General features: G+C 40.4%; 1 pseudogene; it reads left to right on the forward strand.

The window, feature by feature from the left end:
* Positions 1 to 998: 998 nt before the first annotated feature.
* LOC103934734 lies at positions 999 to 2,312 on the forward strand (annotated as a pseudogene).
* Positions 2,313 to 16,432: the final 14,120 nt, after the last annotated feature.

Below are 16,432 nucleotides of genomic sequence, written 5' to 3' on the forward strand. Positions count from 1 at the left end.
GGTTGTTGCTGAGCAAGTTTATAAGCACTGTTTTAAAAATTCCTACCGTTTCCGTTTAGGTGTTAGACGGCTGACCACCATTTCGATTAATATCTAAGCGTTTGAAAATTAAGAAAGGGTGCGTAGACCTGCTGAGGCGCCCACCTAACCCACCCAGACCCGCTGAGGTCGCGACTCACTTACACAGAAAATAGATAACTTTTCATTTTGCATTTTTATTTTTTCTGATAAATTGTAAGAGACTTGTTGCATACTTAATGGACACACTTATATCCTTGTTTCCCATGTTTTCATTATGTTCCAATACTTCATAATATGTATGTTAATCTGTTTTTTAGTTTATAATGAAATTATATATATTGTAAGTATAAGTAGACATTTATTTACACGAAATATAATAGATTTACTTATATCTGTCTAGGCGCCCGCCTAGTCTTCCTAGGTGCGCACCTAGGCCCCGGTAAGCTGCCTAGGCACTAGGTCCCAACCTATCGCCCGACTAGCGCCTAACATCTTTTAAAACCTTGTTTACAAGCTACAACGAACCTTTCTTTCTAGGGAGGTTCATGGAGGCATTGCATAACTATTCTGCTCCATTAATGACATATGGCTCGACGAGAGTGCTTGAAAATATATTTTTGCAAATAGTAACCCTTTTTATCCTTCCAAAACGAGTGGACTTGCATAAAGACAATTAACAGTTCAAAGTGAATAGTAAGGACAATTTCCATGCCTTGCCCTTTACTCTTGCATTTCGAAAACGGGTGGATTTGCTCTTACGGGAAAGAAGATTCAAAAACAAGATCTCAAGTGCATGGACGAATGTTTTTTAACCAATTGAGTTACAAGTCACTTGTCACTATAATAGTCCATTAAATTTCGCATAAGGAGAGTAACTTATATAAAAGAATTTACACTTTCGCAACGTATCGTTTCAATGAATTTCATTATTTTACTAAATTAAAACCCCACGTAATAGTAAATATGTTCTGTATATATCGTTTTCTATCGACAACACACCCCCTTAAATTGCATGGTGCCGCCGCCTGCCATCCTTTCCAAGGCCCCAAGCCTTGTTGCTGTTGGTTAGGCTCAGCCTAAAAATGAGCTTATCTACTTTAACCGATAACCGTGGAGCTTCAATTCCATGCTATGCTTCCCCAACCTCGTATAGTGCACCCCCACCTTCCTTCCTCCCTACTCTCTCTCCCTCTCGAGGTTTCGCAGATTCCTCACCTCCTGTATCTCTCGCTCTTCTCCTCCCTCCCCTCCTCCGCCGCCCCAAAATCCTCCCATCCCCCAATTCCCTCCACCACCCCTACCCAAAACCCACCCTCTCACTTCCCTCCAACATCCGACCCTTATCCTCCCAAATGGGCGACGCCCGCCGACCCTGTTCGGTTCCCATCCCCTACACCGAAAAATCCGACCGCTCCGAGCTCTGGAGGCCTCTCTGGGATCGGCCTTCAGCTCCGAGCCGCTCTGGCCCAGCCCAGCCCCCTGATTATCGTCATCAGCGGCCCAAGCGGTGTCGGGAAGGACGCCGTCATAAAAAAGCTCAAGGATTCCAACGAGAACTTGCATTTCGTGGTAATGGCGACGACCCGAGCAATGCGGCCCGGCGAAATTCACGGCAAAGATTATTACTTTGTGAGCAAAGAGGAGTTTTTGACAATGGTGGAGAGGAACGAGCTTCTGGAGTACGCGCTGGTGTACGGAGACTATAAGGGGATTCCCAAACAGCAGATTAGGGATGAATTGGGGAAAGGGTACTACATTGTTTTGAGAGTTGACATCGAGGGTGCTCAGACTCTGAGGAAGATTCTTGGGAATTCGGCTGTTTTCATAAATTTGATGGCGGAGAGTGAGGCCAAGCTTGTGGAGAGGCTGATTGAGCGGAAAACCGAGATGAAGGACTTATTGTGAGGGTTGCGACGGCTAGGGAGGAGGTGAAGCATGTTAAGAATTTCGATTATGTGGTGGTGAATGCGGAGGGGAGGTTTGACAATGCGGTTAAGTTGGTGGAGTCCATTATCGATGCGGAGAAAGCTAAGGTGCAGCAGAAGAGTTATGTGATATAGCTGCGGAGGTAAATGTGGTAGCAGGTCGAATTTGAATGGACTAGTTTCGCGTGTGGAAGAATGCACGCAAGCACAAAATGATCCAAGTTGTAGTGGTTTTATAGGAAGTTGTTTATTTTGTAACAATTTGAATGTGAAATTTAGGACCTAGGAAAATCAACTGCTGTAAGTAGTTGCAGTTCGCAGAATCACAATGTGTGTTGTTCATATCTTTATCGGAGTTATCTTTATTAAGCATGTATCCACACTAATGATCCTTGAGCATACAGTGTTAGATATGGTCGAATTTAGACCTGGCAATTTATTACACGACCCGTTAACACGACACGTAAACGACACGAAAATAACGGGTTTCGGGTCAACACGATAACTAATCGGGTCATTATCGGGTCACACGATAATAACCCGTTAATAACGGGTCCTTAACAGGTTTACACGAAAGTGACACGCGGGTAACCTGTTTCGACACGATAAGAAAAATGTTATTTTGATGATTTTAATTTTTTAAATTACTAAAAAAAACTTACTATAAAATGCAATAGATATAATGAATATGTATTAATTATTATTCTATTATTATTTTATATAAATTTTAAAATTTAAGTTTTATTTATTTATTTATTTTTATAATATATTATAGGCAAAGATCGAGATTAAAAATCATAAAACACATTAAAAATAAAAATATCAAGTAATTTAAAAATACCAAAAACATAAAAAAAATTATAATAATTAATTTCCCGCCTAATATTTCAAGAGTTTCATCCATTTCCCACCTAATGTTTGGGAAATTTTGCAACCTATATCCATCTATTTCCCGCCTAATGTTTAACCCAAAGAAAAAAGTAACCAGCTTTTTTTTTTATTTTTTTTTTTATCTCTTATAACATTTTAACTTGAATAAAAATAAAATACGTAATAAAAAAACATAAATGTAATTTTATTATTAAATATCATCACATACTAATTGAAACATAGTCTAATTAACGCTTAAAATATATAAATAATTAATATAGTTATTCCAAGTCATCAAAACGATAAGATTCACTAACGCTTAAAGTTTATTTATACTTTCATTAAGTATAACATCAATGCGTATCCCATCAAAATGATGAAAGTATGAATAAACTCTTAAGTGTTAGTGAAAGTATCCTACAAAACTAATTTCAATAATCCAACCGTCAAACTTGTTTATACATGCTTCGAGATCGCATACTCCAAAAATTGCAAAAAACAAACATTCAGAGATGAAGTAATGAGACAAAACTTTTCAACGATTGTAAACGAAAAATCACGATTTAACGGTTATTTTAACTCCGATTTTTATGACATTTTACAGCTACACTCCTTAACCTTATATGAATACAATAAATGAATTCGATCTTCAATTTAAAATATTTACACTAGTGTATACCACAAATCTTATGTTATACTTAATGAAAGTATAAATAAACTCTTAAGTGTTAGTTAATGTATCGTTTTGATGGGATACGCATCCTATGAAACTAATTTCAATGATCCAACCGTCAAATTTGTTTATACATGATTCGAGATCACATACACCAAAAATTGCAAAAAAAAAAACATTCAGAGATCAAGTAACGGGACAAAACTTTTCGACGGTTATAAACGAAAAATCACGATTTAACGGTTATTATAACTCCGATTTTGATGATATTTTACAGGTACACTCCTTGACCTTATATAAATACAATGAATGAATTCGATCTTCAATTTAAAATATTTACACTAGTGGATACCACAAAATCTTATGTTATACTTGATGAAAGTATAAATAAACTCTTAAGTATTAGTGAATCTATCGTTTTGATGTGATCTACATCCTACGAAACTAATTTCAATGATCCAACCGTCAAACTTGTTTATATATGCTTCAAGATCGTATACGCCAAAAATTGCAAAAAAAAAAACACTCAGAGATCAAGTAATGAGATAAAACTTTTCGATGGTTATAAACGAAAAATCACGATTTAACGGTTATTTTAACTCCGATTTTGATGATTTTTTACAGCTACACTCCTTGACCCTAAACAAATACAATGAATGAATTTGATCTTTAATTTAAAATATTTACACTAGTGGATACCACAAAATCTTATGTTATACTTGATGAAAGTATAAATAAACTCTTTTAAGTGTTAGTGAATCTATCGTTTTGATGTGATATGCATCCTACGAAACTAATTTCAACGATCCAACCGTCAAACTTGTTTATATATGCTTTGAGATCGCATACGCCAAAAATTGCAAAAAACAAACATTCAGAGATCAAGTAATGAGACAAAACTTTTCGATGGTTATAAACGAAAAATTACGATTTAACGGTTATTGTAACTCCGATTTTGATGATTTTTTACAGCTACACTCCTTGACCCTAAATGAATACAATGAATGAATTCGATCTTCAATTTAAAATATTTACACTAGTGGATACCACAAAATCTTATGTTATACTTGATGAAAGTATAAATAAACTCTTAAGTGTTAGTGAATCTATCGTTTTGATGGGATACGCATCCTACAAAACTAATTTCAACGATCCAACCGTCAAACTTGTTTATATATGCTTCAAGATCGCATACGCCAAAAATTGCAAAAAAAAAAAAAATTCAGAGATCAAGTAATGAGACAAAACTTTTCGACGGTTATAAACGAAAAATTACGATTTAACGGTTACTTTAACTTCGATTTTGATGATTTTTTACAGCTACACTCATTGACCCTATATGAATACAATGAATGAATTCGATCTTCAATTTAAAATATTTACACTAGTGGATACCATAAAATCTTATGTTATACTTGATGAAAGTATAAATAAGTGTAGATTTTTAAAAATCTCATGAACAATGTTATTTATTTGAGTGAAAAATTAATAATAATAAGTGTGAAAAATGTAATCACACGTAATGAAAAACTTTACAACGTTCATTAAGGGGTCAACTCCGAAATTTAGTATGTATATACTAATTTAGTATTATGTTTTACATTTTTTTTGGGTCAAATTTTGTTTTTCTTTTCATTTTTATTGATTTAAAATATAATTTTCTTAACGGGTAACGGGTCGGGTCATATTACCTGATAATATTAACGGGTTGATTTCGGGTTGGGTCATATTACCTGTTTACTTTAACAGGTATTACACGATACGACCCATTAAGCTATCGGGTATGACACGAAAACGACACGAACACGAGAAACACGACACGAATGCCAGGTCTAGTCGAATTTGATGCACTAATCAAAGGAAGGTAGGAAATATTCAGTTTCATTGGAGATGTTTGTGGCACCAACTTTTAGTAAAATGAGTTGGTTACGAGATAAGCTATAAGAAGTGACATTCCTTTTATTGCTGTACAACCCTTTGATAACCAATCTGCTTGGCTTTGCTCTTTTCCTGTCTTGGTATATTAGCCGGACCTCTAAGCAGGTGAATTAGAGAAATCAACCTGTGTTAGCATTGCATGTTTAGAATGAAATCTGTTTTGGGTCTCCTTGCTATCAGATATCATTTATGGTCGTTAAAGGTCAAACCATGTCTGCTCAACCTGCCTATTCACCATCTTCTGCTCAACTGGTTCACAGAATTATCTAGTTTTGTTTGTCATTTCAAGGATGCAAATATTTACTGCGTCGTTATGTGAAGGCTGTTAGTTAATCTAGTAGCCATTGGACATGGATCTGTTGTGTTGTATCTAGGCTTGTTCAACATGCATAAGGTTCCTATTTTAAAATAGTTTCTGCTCACCGTTTGGGTTTTCTTGGTCAGGTAGCGATGGTCCAGAATTAGATTTTGCATCATACATTTAATTTTATATTTTGCAATGTATAGACTGCTGTGTTTCATGATGATGTTTAAGTGGTTAAGTTCATAATTCAATCCTACACCATTGTCATCTCTTTGTTTGTCTTGAATTCTTATTGATTAAGACCCACTCCAACCCTAGTAAGAGGAAGACTAGGAGGAAATTATTGATTAGGAGCTAATATTATATAAAAAAGACACTTACGGATATCTCTAAGAATCGTCATAACAAAAGGAAAATGCTTAGCTCATTTTTTACAAACGTTTGACGTGCATATAATTTCTTTTGTGGTTACTAAATTATTTTTGTACATGGATTATACTGTGATTTGCAGAAACGACTTTTTTAGAACATATTGTTTTTTGGAAAAAAAGGAAAAAGTAGAAGTCGATGTCTCCAAGCTATGAAACATGGTGAAGTGGAAAGTTGAGAGAAAAACACCAAGCAATTTCTTGAATATAATCAAATCTAATGATAAAAAACAGTTCTAACGGTTGAAATTTAAATCTAACGGCTAAAATAATTAAAAATATATATTTAACTCAAAATTCACCTCAAAAACTTTATAAATACCTATGTATTTGTTCAAACATCCACACAAAACTCATTTTTCTCCTACAATTCTTCCAATTTTTCTTTCTACCATTTCTTCCCATTTCCAAAATTTTCAAGATGGCTAGAGAGCATATTAGAAGTCGTAATTGGACCTGTGAGGAAAATGTTGCTTTATGCTTTGCATGAGTTTCTATTAGCGAAGATGGTGCAGTTGGCACGAATCAAAATAAAAAGGTTTTGTGGGATAAAATCGTTGATAAGTTCCATGAATACTGTAACGTCGGTGGGAGGAAAGGTGGTGGTGCTTACGATCGGTGGAAGGTTATCAACAAAGCATGCACTTTATGGAAGAGAAGCTTGGGGAGAGTTATAGTTGACATGGCTAGTGGAAGGAGCGCTGCAGAAATTGTGAGTTTTTTTGTTGATATTTTATTTGTCATGTACATAATATTATTTTGCAACTAATTGTTTTTTTGTATTATTTGCATAGGGTGACAAAGCAATGGCAATTTACAAGACAAGAGTAACACCAAAAATCAACCTTTTAAGTTGCATCATGCTTGGGACGTCCTCAAGGATTGTCCAAGGTGGGCAACCGATGCGGACCAACAATGGGGAAGATTATTTCAACGTGAAGCCGCATCGACAAATGATGTCAATGAATGTGTCAATGAATTGACCCCAACTTCTTGTGCAAGGCCACGAGTAAGAGATAAGTAAAAGGAAGCAAAGAGAAAAAGGAAGTCCCAAGATCTGATGAATGCACAAATTGCTACCAGATTTGCAAGATTGACCGAAAGCCATAGCTCTCGGCAAGAAGAAACGGCCTGAATGCGTTCGGCCATGAAGGAAGAAGGGGATAGGGAGCAAGAAAGGTTTGAATGTAATTTCATGATGGAGGACCTTAGCAAGTACACTCTAGAGAGGAAGAAGTTCTTACTTGATAAGCAATAGGAAATTTTGCAAAGGCATGCCACAAAGAGTATATTTCAAGATGATAAGTCATCTCAAGGCTATATCCCAAGTCCACCACCAAGTCAATATGATGGATATCCTTATTAAGTTCATGTAGTTTATGAATTGTCGTTTGTATCAAGTTTATGTAGTTTATTAATTGTCATGTGTATTAAATTTATGGCTTATTAATTATTGTTTCTATTAATCTAGATGCCTTCAATAATTCAAACGACATTCAATAATTTTGACAACGTACTAGACAAAAGACTTTGCACAAGAAGACACTTCAATTTATTACTAGAAAATACCAACGTAGTACACTTAAAATTATTACATAAATAACAACATAGCACACTTAAATTTAACACAAGAACATATTAATACACCAACATCATCAATTTAACACTAGAAAATACAACATAATTGACACACCCCGACCCTGAATGTCCACTAGGATCCCAAATCGAGCTGTGTTGGCCGACACCTGGAAGGTGACGAAGCCATAAAGTGTGATAGTGTATAAAATGTGAATAAATTTGAACCTAACAGTGTCTAAATACCAGAGTGCGCTACGAGTGGGAGCGAACCCATTTCACACGCGATGTCAGAGCATAAGTAAAGTACAGTAATATGAGTAAGAATCATACCCTTAAAAGTAGCCACAATACTAAGATTAGCCATATATCCTCGTCGATACAAACTCAGCACTTAAAACTTGAAGGTAGGCCTGGCAATTCCTGACACGACCCGATAACCCGAACGACACGACACGAAATTAACAGGTGTTTGGGTCGACACGATAACGAATTGGATCGTTATCGGGTAACCCAATAAGCACCTGTTAAGATAACGAGTTGATTCGGGTATACACGTGGGTAACACGATACACGATAAACATAATATTATTTTTATAATTTTATAACCCTAAAAAAATACTGTAATAATTATGTATATTAATTTAACAATTTTATATCCCTAAAAACTATAATAAATAAATATATATATATATATATATATATATTAAATTAACTATAATAATTATACCCCCAAAATATTAACTATCTACAATAATTATATATATATATATATTAAATTTTGAATTAAATTTTATAAAAACTATAATAATTATTAATTAATATGCATCCATTGATTTGATTCCATAATTGATAATTCCATTTCATTCCCTGCAGTGTTGTCCTTTTTGAAGAAAAAAGGAGGGAAAATGAAAATGATAAGAAAAGTTGAAAAGGAAACAAAAAAGAGAGGGAATTAGGAAAAGATGGGTAGGCACCATAGGCTACCAGAGGGAAAAGTGAAAATTATAAGAAAAGTTGAAAAGGGAACAAAAAAAAGAGGGAAAAATGAAAATTAATAGAAGTGGTAAGAATTTTTTTTATTTTTTATTTAAGTTATTAACTTTTTATCACACATATAACATATCTCACTATTTTTATAATGACTCACGTGATGTACTACTCCGTGTACCAATCAATTATACGTACAAAATAAATATATTTAAATCTATTTAATAAATATATATATATATATATACACACACCATTGAACTTGATGGGATACGAATTCTCCGAAACTAAGTTCAACGATCCCAACCGTCAAACTTGTTTGTATATGCTGTGAGATCACATCAGCAAAAAATCACAAAAAACAAACATTCAAAGATCAAGTAAAGGGACGAAGCTTTTCGACGATTATAAACGAAAAATCACGATTTAACGGTTATTTTAACTCCGATTTTGATGATTTTTTACAACTACACTCCTTGACCCTATACGAATACAATGAATGAATTCGATCTTCAATTTAAAATATTTACACAAGTGAATACCACAAAATCTTATGTTATACTTAATGAAAGTATAAATAAACTCTAAGTGTTAGTCAATCTATCGTTTTCATGGGATACGAATTATCTGAAACTAATTTCAATGATCCTAACCATCAAACTTGTTTATATATGCTTCGAGATCACATCAGCAAAAAATCACAAAAAATAAACATTCAGAGATCAAGTAACGAGACAAAGCTTTTTGACGGTTATAAATGAAAAATCACAATTTAACGGTTATTTTAACTCCGATTTTGATGATTTTTTACAATTACACTCCTTGACCCTATATGAATACAATGAATGAATTCGATCTTCAATTTAAAATATTTACACAAGTGGATACCACAAAATCTTATATTATACTTAATGAATATAAATAAATTGTAAGTGTTAGTCAATCTATCGTTTTGATGGGATACAAATTATCTGAAACTAATTTCAACGATCTCAACCGTCAAACTTGTTTGTATATGCTTCGAGATCACATCAGCAAAAAATCACAAAAAACAAAACATTCAGAGATCAAGTAACGGGACAAAGCTTTTCGACGGTTATAAATGAAAAATCACGATTTAATGGTTATTTTAACTCCAATTTTGATGATTTTTTACAACTACAGTCATTGACCCTATATGAATACAATGAATGAATTCGATCTTCAATTTAAAATATTTACACAAGTGGATACCACAAAATCTTATATTATACTTAATAAAAGTATAAATAAACTCTAAGTGTTAGTCAATCTATCATTTTGATGGGATACAAATTCTCCGAAACTAATTTCAACAATCCTAACCGTTAAACTTGTTTGTATATGCTTCGAGATTATATCAACAAAAAATCGCAAAAAACAAACATTCAGAGATCAAGTAACAGCACAAAATTTTTCCACGATTATAAACGAAAAATCACGATTTAACGGTTATTTTAACTCCGATTTCGATGATTTTTTACAGCGACACTCCTTGACCCTATATGAATATCATGAATGAACTCGATCTTCAATTTAAAATATTTACACTAGCTTAATGAAAGTATAAATAAACTCTAAGTGTTAGTGAATCTATTGTTTTGATAGGATACGCATTCTATGAAACTAGTTTCAACGATCCAACCGCCAAACATGTTTGTATATGCTTCGAGATCGCATACGTCAAAAATTTCAAAAAACAAACATTCAAAGATCAAGTAACGAGACAAAACTTTTCGACAGTTATCAACGAAAAATCACGATTTAACTGTTATTTTAACTCCGATTTTGATGATTTTTTTACAGCTACACTCCTTGACCCTATATGAATATCATGAATGAACTCGATCTTCAATTTAAAATATTTACACTAGTGGATACCTGTTGACTACAAAAATTACAAAACCTACGTGGCGCGCAGGCCGAGTAACTAATGAGCTAACTACGTCCTTCGGTCGAATGCGGGGCGTGCCAACTCGTCGGCCGAGCTCGGCCGAGGAGTAAAATGTGATGTCGCGTTGGGTGCGCTATTGACTTCTGTATCTTGCGATTGCGACCGAGGAAGGAACGCTCTCGGCCTCTGGGTTCTATAGCCTGAAGACAAGGCTACTAATTCTACGGAGTTCACAAGTCGTCGGACCCTGATTCGGTCACTGTGATTATATTCGTAAGAGTATAAGTACGCCGAATCGAGACCAAACTATATGGGCACAGGTACTCGAATGTGATGTATGTCTTGATGGTAAACGTAGTTCGGCCGTCGGAATGCCGAACCCTGAAACTTACTTGCGAGTATCCAATCATAAACTCACTCGGCGTCCAATACGCCGAGCAATGCAACTCGTAACACCCAACTACGCCGAAAAGGCTTAGTTAGATGACCTCTACCAACAAAGGTTCGAAAACCCTTCTCGGCCGAGACTTAGATAGATAATCGGTCGACCTCGACGCAGTGCTGTTTATCCAAACTGAAGGTGTTTCTCGGTCGGCTGATTCTGCGGCAGCAGTGCTGTTTATCCAAACTGAAGGTGCTCACCGGTTGCTTCCACAGTGCTGTTTATCCAAACTGAAGGTGTGTCGGCAGGAAAAGAAAAGGAAAAATCTCAAGGTGTTTGAGAGGTTTTGCGCAGGGCAATTGTATGCTGATTGTGAAGGGTCCTTTCTATTGCGTAATTTCTTGTATTTATAGCACCTCGCTCCTTGAATCCCATTCTGATTTGTATTGGGAGTCCTTGTCCCATCTCACCTTTAACTCGAACAATCCTAGTCCTACTGGGATTCTGAATTCTCCTCCTTTTGAAGTTTTATCCCTTGCCGGTCGAGAATCTTGGTCGCACCAGGATTTCCTCGACCTTTCCTCATTCATCTGGACTACTTAAGATAGGATCTGGCCGACCCTGCCAGCTGGTCCGGGTTTCATTATTTGGCCCATAGCATGTGTCATTACCTTGGGCCGAGCACATCTTGCTGCTCGGCCCAATCATAATATTTTGGGCCCAAACATTGCCCCCTCGCTTCTGAGGTCGCCGACTGTTAACTCTTGGTCGAGCCTCGGCCTTGAAGAAGCGAAAACATTTATTGCTTTTTTGGACCTTACTTCATTAATGACCATTATTCCTGCATATTTATGAGACATGATTGCACCTTCCTCGTTGCCCCCAACGCGTGGCCACGTGTCAATCTTCCGCCGCTCTTAAAAGCTTCAATCATGGGCCTCGAAACCGTGCACTAATTGAACCGTCTTATCCTTATTAATACATTGAACCTGTCGCCGCACGCCATCGTGCGTCCTGGATTTTCGACTCCTCGATCCCATTTTCGCAGGTTCCCAAAATATCCGAAATGATTGCAGGCTTTCCCGGTTACATTTCCCCCCAATTTGAACTAACGCTTTTCGAATTCCAATCCCTTTCAAAATTCAGGCGTTTGATCTTCAATCTGAAAAGCCTATAAATACCCACACTTTACTCTATTCGTATCTTACGCTTTCAGAAATCCCAAACTCTCAAATTTTAATCATCCTTGCTCGTTCAGACCAAACCCTCTAGTTTTCCTTTCTGCAATCTTTCCAGTTCTTCCAGATTACTCTAATGGCTTCCTTTATCGCGAAACTTTCCGAGGAGATCAACAAGTGCAAAGACTTCATTGATCGGAGCACCGTCAAGACGTTGCGATTTGAAGAGGACATGGCCACCACCCACCAGATTCTGGGTCCCCTCTTCAGAGACGCAGTGCCGTCGTCCGTTACTGACCTGCTCAAGGAGCAGTGTTTAACACCCCTGATGCAGGGGTTCGACTGGTCAAAGTGGACTCTGGCGCGACCTCAGGGAGCCTGGCCCTCGACCACCACGGCTTGGGCTGCCTGGGTCGACCAGATGAGCGCATTCTTCTCCAAGGAGTGGAAGGCTCTTGGCATCTATGATGCCATTATGCTGTCAACCATGGAGATTGCCATGGATAAGGAGCTGCTCCTGGCGGCCCTGAGTCTATGGTGTTCGGCCACCAACACCATGGTCTTGCCTTTCGGCCCCCTCGGCCCCACAATCCTCGACGTCTCGGCCATCCTTGGGACTTCCCCGACCGGCCTTCCCATTGACGCCGCCCTTTCTGGATACCCTTCTCCTCTCGACCTGAAGGCGCTATTCGACGAAAGGGCCGTCGAAACACTGAGCCGGGGCGATCGGGAGCCCTCAAAGGAAGAAGTTCAAAAACTCCACAAGAACTTCTTCAACTACAACACCCTCATCCTGCATTTCGCCGGTCGAGGCGAGGAGGGCCTGAGGAAGGGAGAGCACGAGGCCTTCCTCTTCTACTGGTACAACAAATTCATCTGTTGTACCAGGTCGAACAAGTGCCTGGTGGAGAACATGCCGGTGGCCCAGGCACTGGCCAATGGTCGTTTGCTGGCGCTCAGTCCAGCCATACTCGCCAACCTCTACCGTTGCCTGGCTGAGGCGACCATTGGCAAGATTGACCCGCACCAGAACGGACCCCTCTGGGTGTTCCAACTCTGGTTGCAGGTCTACTTTTCCACCCTTCAACTGGCCTCTCGACCGGCGCCTCCTCACCGAGCCGACGAGGTCTTCAAACACTTCCTTAGCCTCGACGTCCTCTCGGATGACGAGTTCCTGGTGTGCCGGCGCCAGGAGTACCCTTCCTCGCTCAGGCTTCCTACGGCAACGTGGGCCGCGTCCGAGGATGCGGACATTCGTCAGCGATGGGGGTCGTTCGTTGTGGCTCGTGACCTTCCACTAGGTTGCGATGCCCGCCGAGCGGGCTGGGAGGTCTACCACCCCAATTTTGTCGCCCGGCAGCTCGGCTATCTCCAGGGCAGCCCAGTCCCCCTGCTCGCTTCTCGGTCACTCCTGAGTCGGGGACGTCTTACCGGCTCCTCTGAGAGGGAGTGCAAGACGTCCGACCAGGAGTTCCAAGAGAAGTGCAGGAAGTTCCGGATTCGGCCGGCGGTTCTTGAATCTTTGGGAACCGACACCTTCGGGGACTGGTGGGAGGAGTACACTGGCGACTTCTTCGGCGCCCCGACCGAAGATCTGGTGGAGAAGATCTTCGGCGACCGTCCTCGGTCGACGTCCTCGGCTCAACCTAAGGAGCCGGCCCAAGGTAGTTTTTTCGCCTTTCTTTTTTTTTTTTTTTTTTTTTTTAACTTGATCCTTGTTACTAATCACCTTGCCCTTCAGGGAGTCGTGTGCCGAGGAAGGTAGAGGTGGTCGCCGCGGTGGCGAAGGCGAAGAAGGTGCAGAAGCCCATTGCCACCGAGCGGGCAGTTCCGGCCAAACGCCCCCACCGAGCGGCCGAGCTGGAGGTTGATGCCCCTCGCCCTTCTAAACGCGTCAAGAAATTGGCGAAGAAGGGCGACCGGGAAATTCATGTCGTCCCTAGTGATACTACAGGGACGGCTGTTCCTGCCGGCTCTCCTCCTTTGCCGGATGCCCCGACTCCACCAGCCGTCTCTTCTCTTGAGGCCACGGCCGCCCCCATCGGCGCACCAGCTCCAGCCTCGGAGCCGGTCGTGGCGCCTGCCGCGGGGAAGTCGGCAGCACCTGTCGAGGGACCCTCTTCTCCAATGGTCGTTCTGGAGGTATGATTCTACTTATCCCCTCGTTCCTTTAGGTTTTCGGTCATGACATAAGTTTCTTTTTGTTCAGGATGTCGAGAGCGAGAGCGAAGAGGTCCCCTTGGCACACCGTCGCCGACCAGTCAACTCTCCTCCCGTTCATCCTCCTCCGGTTGTGGAGGCGACTGCTCGACCGACTCCTCCTGCGGCGGATCGTGGCAAGAGACCCATGGCCGACCCTGAGGCCACGGCCGAGTCGCCGATCCACCCGCAGGACGAAGACCTCCCCATTCCTCCGCAGGAAGTCTCCTCGGCCTATGTAAGTCTTCACTTTTTGTATTAATTTTCCCATGACATGTTCTTAAAAGACTATTAAATGTCAGGTGCCCGAACGGTCATTTCACCGACAATTTTATGCGCCGACGGACGTTGTCTATATTTCTTGGCCACCGTCGTGGCCATCAAATTTAGATGACCTCCATCGGCCGCGTGAATTGAGAAGCGGTCTGAGGTACTGGGCTCGGCCATTAAGTTCCCTGGGTTCGAGCAATGACCCAGAGGGCATGGCCGAAGTCTCTTCTCGGCAGGTCTAAAACAATCCTCTTTCTTTTGATGTACTATACCACGATATTTTTACTATTCTTCACAAAAATTTCCTCTTATGTGCAGCCATCGTGGGAGTTGGAGCTTGACGCTCTACTCCAGAGCACGACCGGTGAGGCCGGCTCCTCCGCTGCTCCTGCCGAACCAGCAGGAGCCATGCCCGAGGCCGAAGTCTTCGTGAAGCTGCGCGAAGTCCTTTCTCTCACTGCCTCCCAAGCTCTCCGATGCCAGGGTCTTGACTCTGTTGGAGAGTGTCTTAACGACCTCGCCAGTGGTGGTCACCTGAGCCCGGAGGGCATCTCTTTCCTCACCGATCTCCTGGAGCGGACTCGGCACCACTTTCTTATCTTCGAGCGAGCACTACAAGCCGAGGATGACCTGAAGGTGGCCAAGGTCGCGCAGGAGGCTGGCCGAGTGGAGTTGGAGGCAATCAAAGCAAGGAAAGCGAAGCTGACCGAGTTTGATCGCCAGATCTCTGACCTCGAGCGTCAAATTTCTGACCTTCGACAGCAAAGGTCGGCTGCTGCTTCCGAGCTCGAGAAGGACTTTGAGGCTAACAAGGCTCGGCTGACGGCCTTCGCTGCCGGTGCACGGCGTATCCAGCAGCTGCAATGCAACAAGAAGACACGGCAGGCTGAGATAATTTTGAGCGAAGCGAAGTGGCTGGAGCTGAAAGCTGCCCTCGAGACTTTCCTTCCTTCGACCCCTTAGGAACCCATCATTGTATTTGTATTTGTTGTAATAATCTTTTTGCTATCAATACAATGGTCGTTTTGCTATCAATACAATGGTCTTACTCTTGCATTTCCCAAGTAATTGGATAGTACTTCTTTAAAAACTTTCCATTAATCGGTAATTTGTGAACTGAACCCGTCCGATCTCTGAGATGATATGCCCCCTTGCCGAGGACTTTGTGAACGACGAATGGCCCTTCCCAATTCGGCGACCACTTCCCAAATCTTGGGTCTTTAATCCCAACAGGCAACACAGTTTGCCAAACCAATTCTCCTTCGCCGAACGTTTTTTGTCTTACACGCTGGTTATACGCTCGTTCGGCAATTTTCTTTTGCGCTATCAACAAGTTACCCGCGTCGATTCGACTTTCTTCTAAATCTTCTAATTCTTGCCGCATCGCTTGACAATATTCAACACTGAACAAGTCACTCTGCTCGATTACTCGTAACGAACTTATACTCAACTCGACCGGTAACATGGCGTCGTGTCCATAAGTTAACGCGTAAGGGGTGGTTCCAGTGGCCGACCGGGGTGAAGTTCGGTATGCCCATAACGCTTCATTTAACTTCAAGTGCCACAACCCAGGTTTCTCTTTTACCATTTTTCCAAGGATGCCGATCAACACTTTATTGCTTGCCTCGGCCTGCCTGTTTGCCTGTGGGTAGTACGGCGTAGATTGCTCGAGTCGGATGTTCAAACTTGCCGCGTATTCCTTAAACCTATCGGCCGTGAATATAGTGCCATTATCAGTTATGATCGTTTCTGGCACGCCGAATCTGG

Source organism: the organism of the source record quoted next, unplaced genomic scaffold (assembly GCF_019419815.1).
Source record: "Pyrus x bretschneideri cultivar Hongxiangsu unplaced genomic scaffold, Pyrus_bretschneideri_v1 Contig135, whole genome shotgun sequence".
Taxonomy (NCBI): domain Eukaryota; kingdom Viridiplantae; phylum Streptophyta; class Magnoliopsida; order Rosales; family Rosaceae; genus Pyrus; species Pyrus x bretschneideri.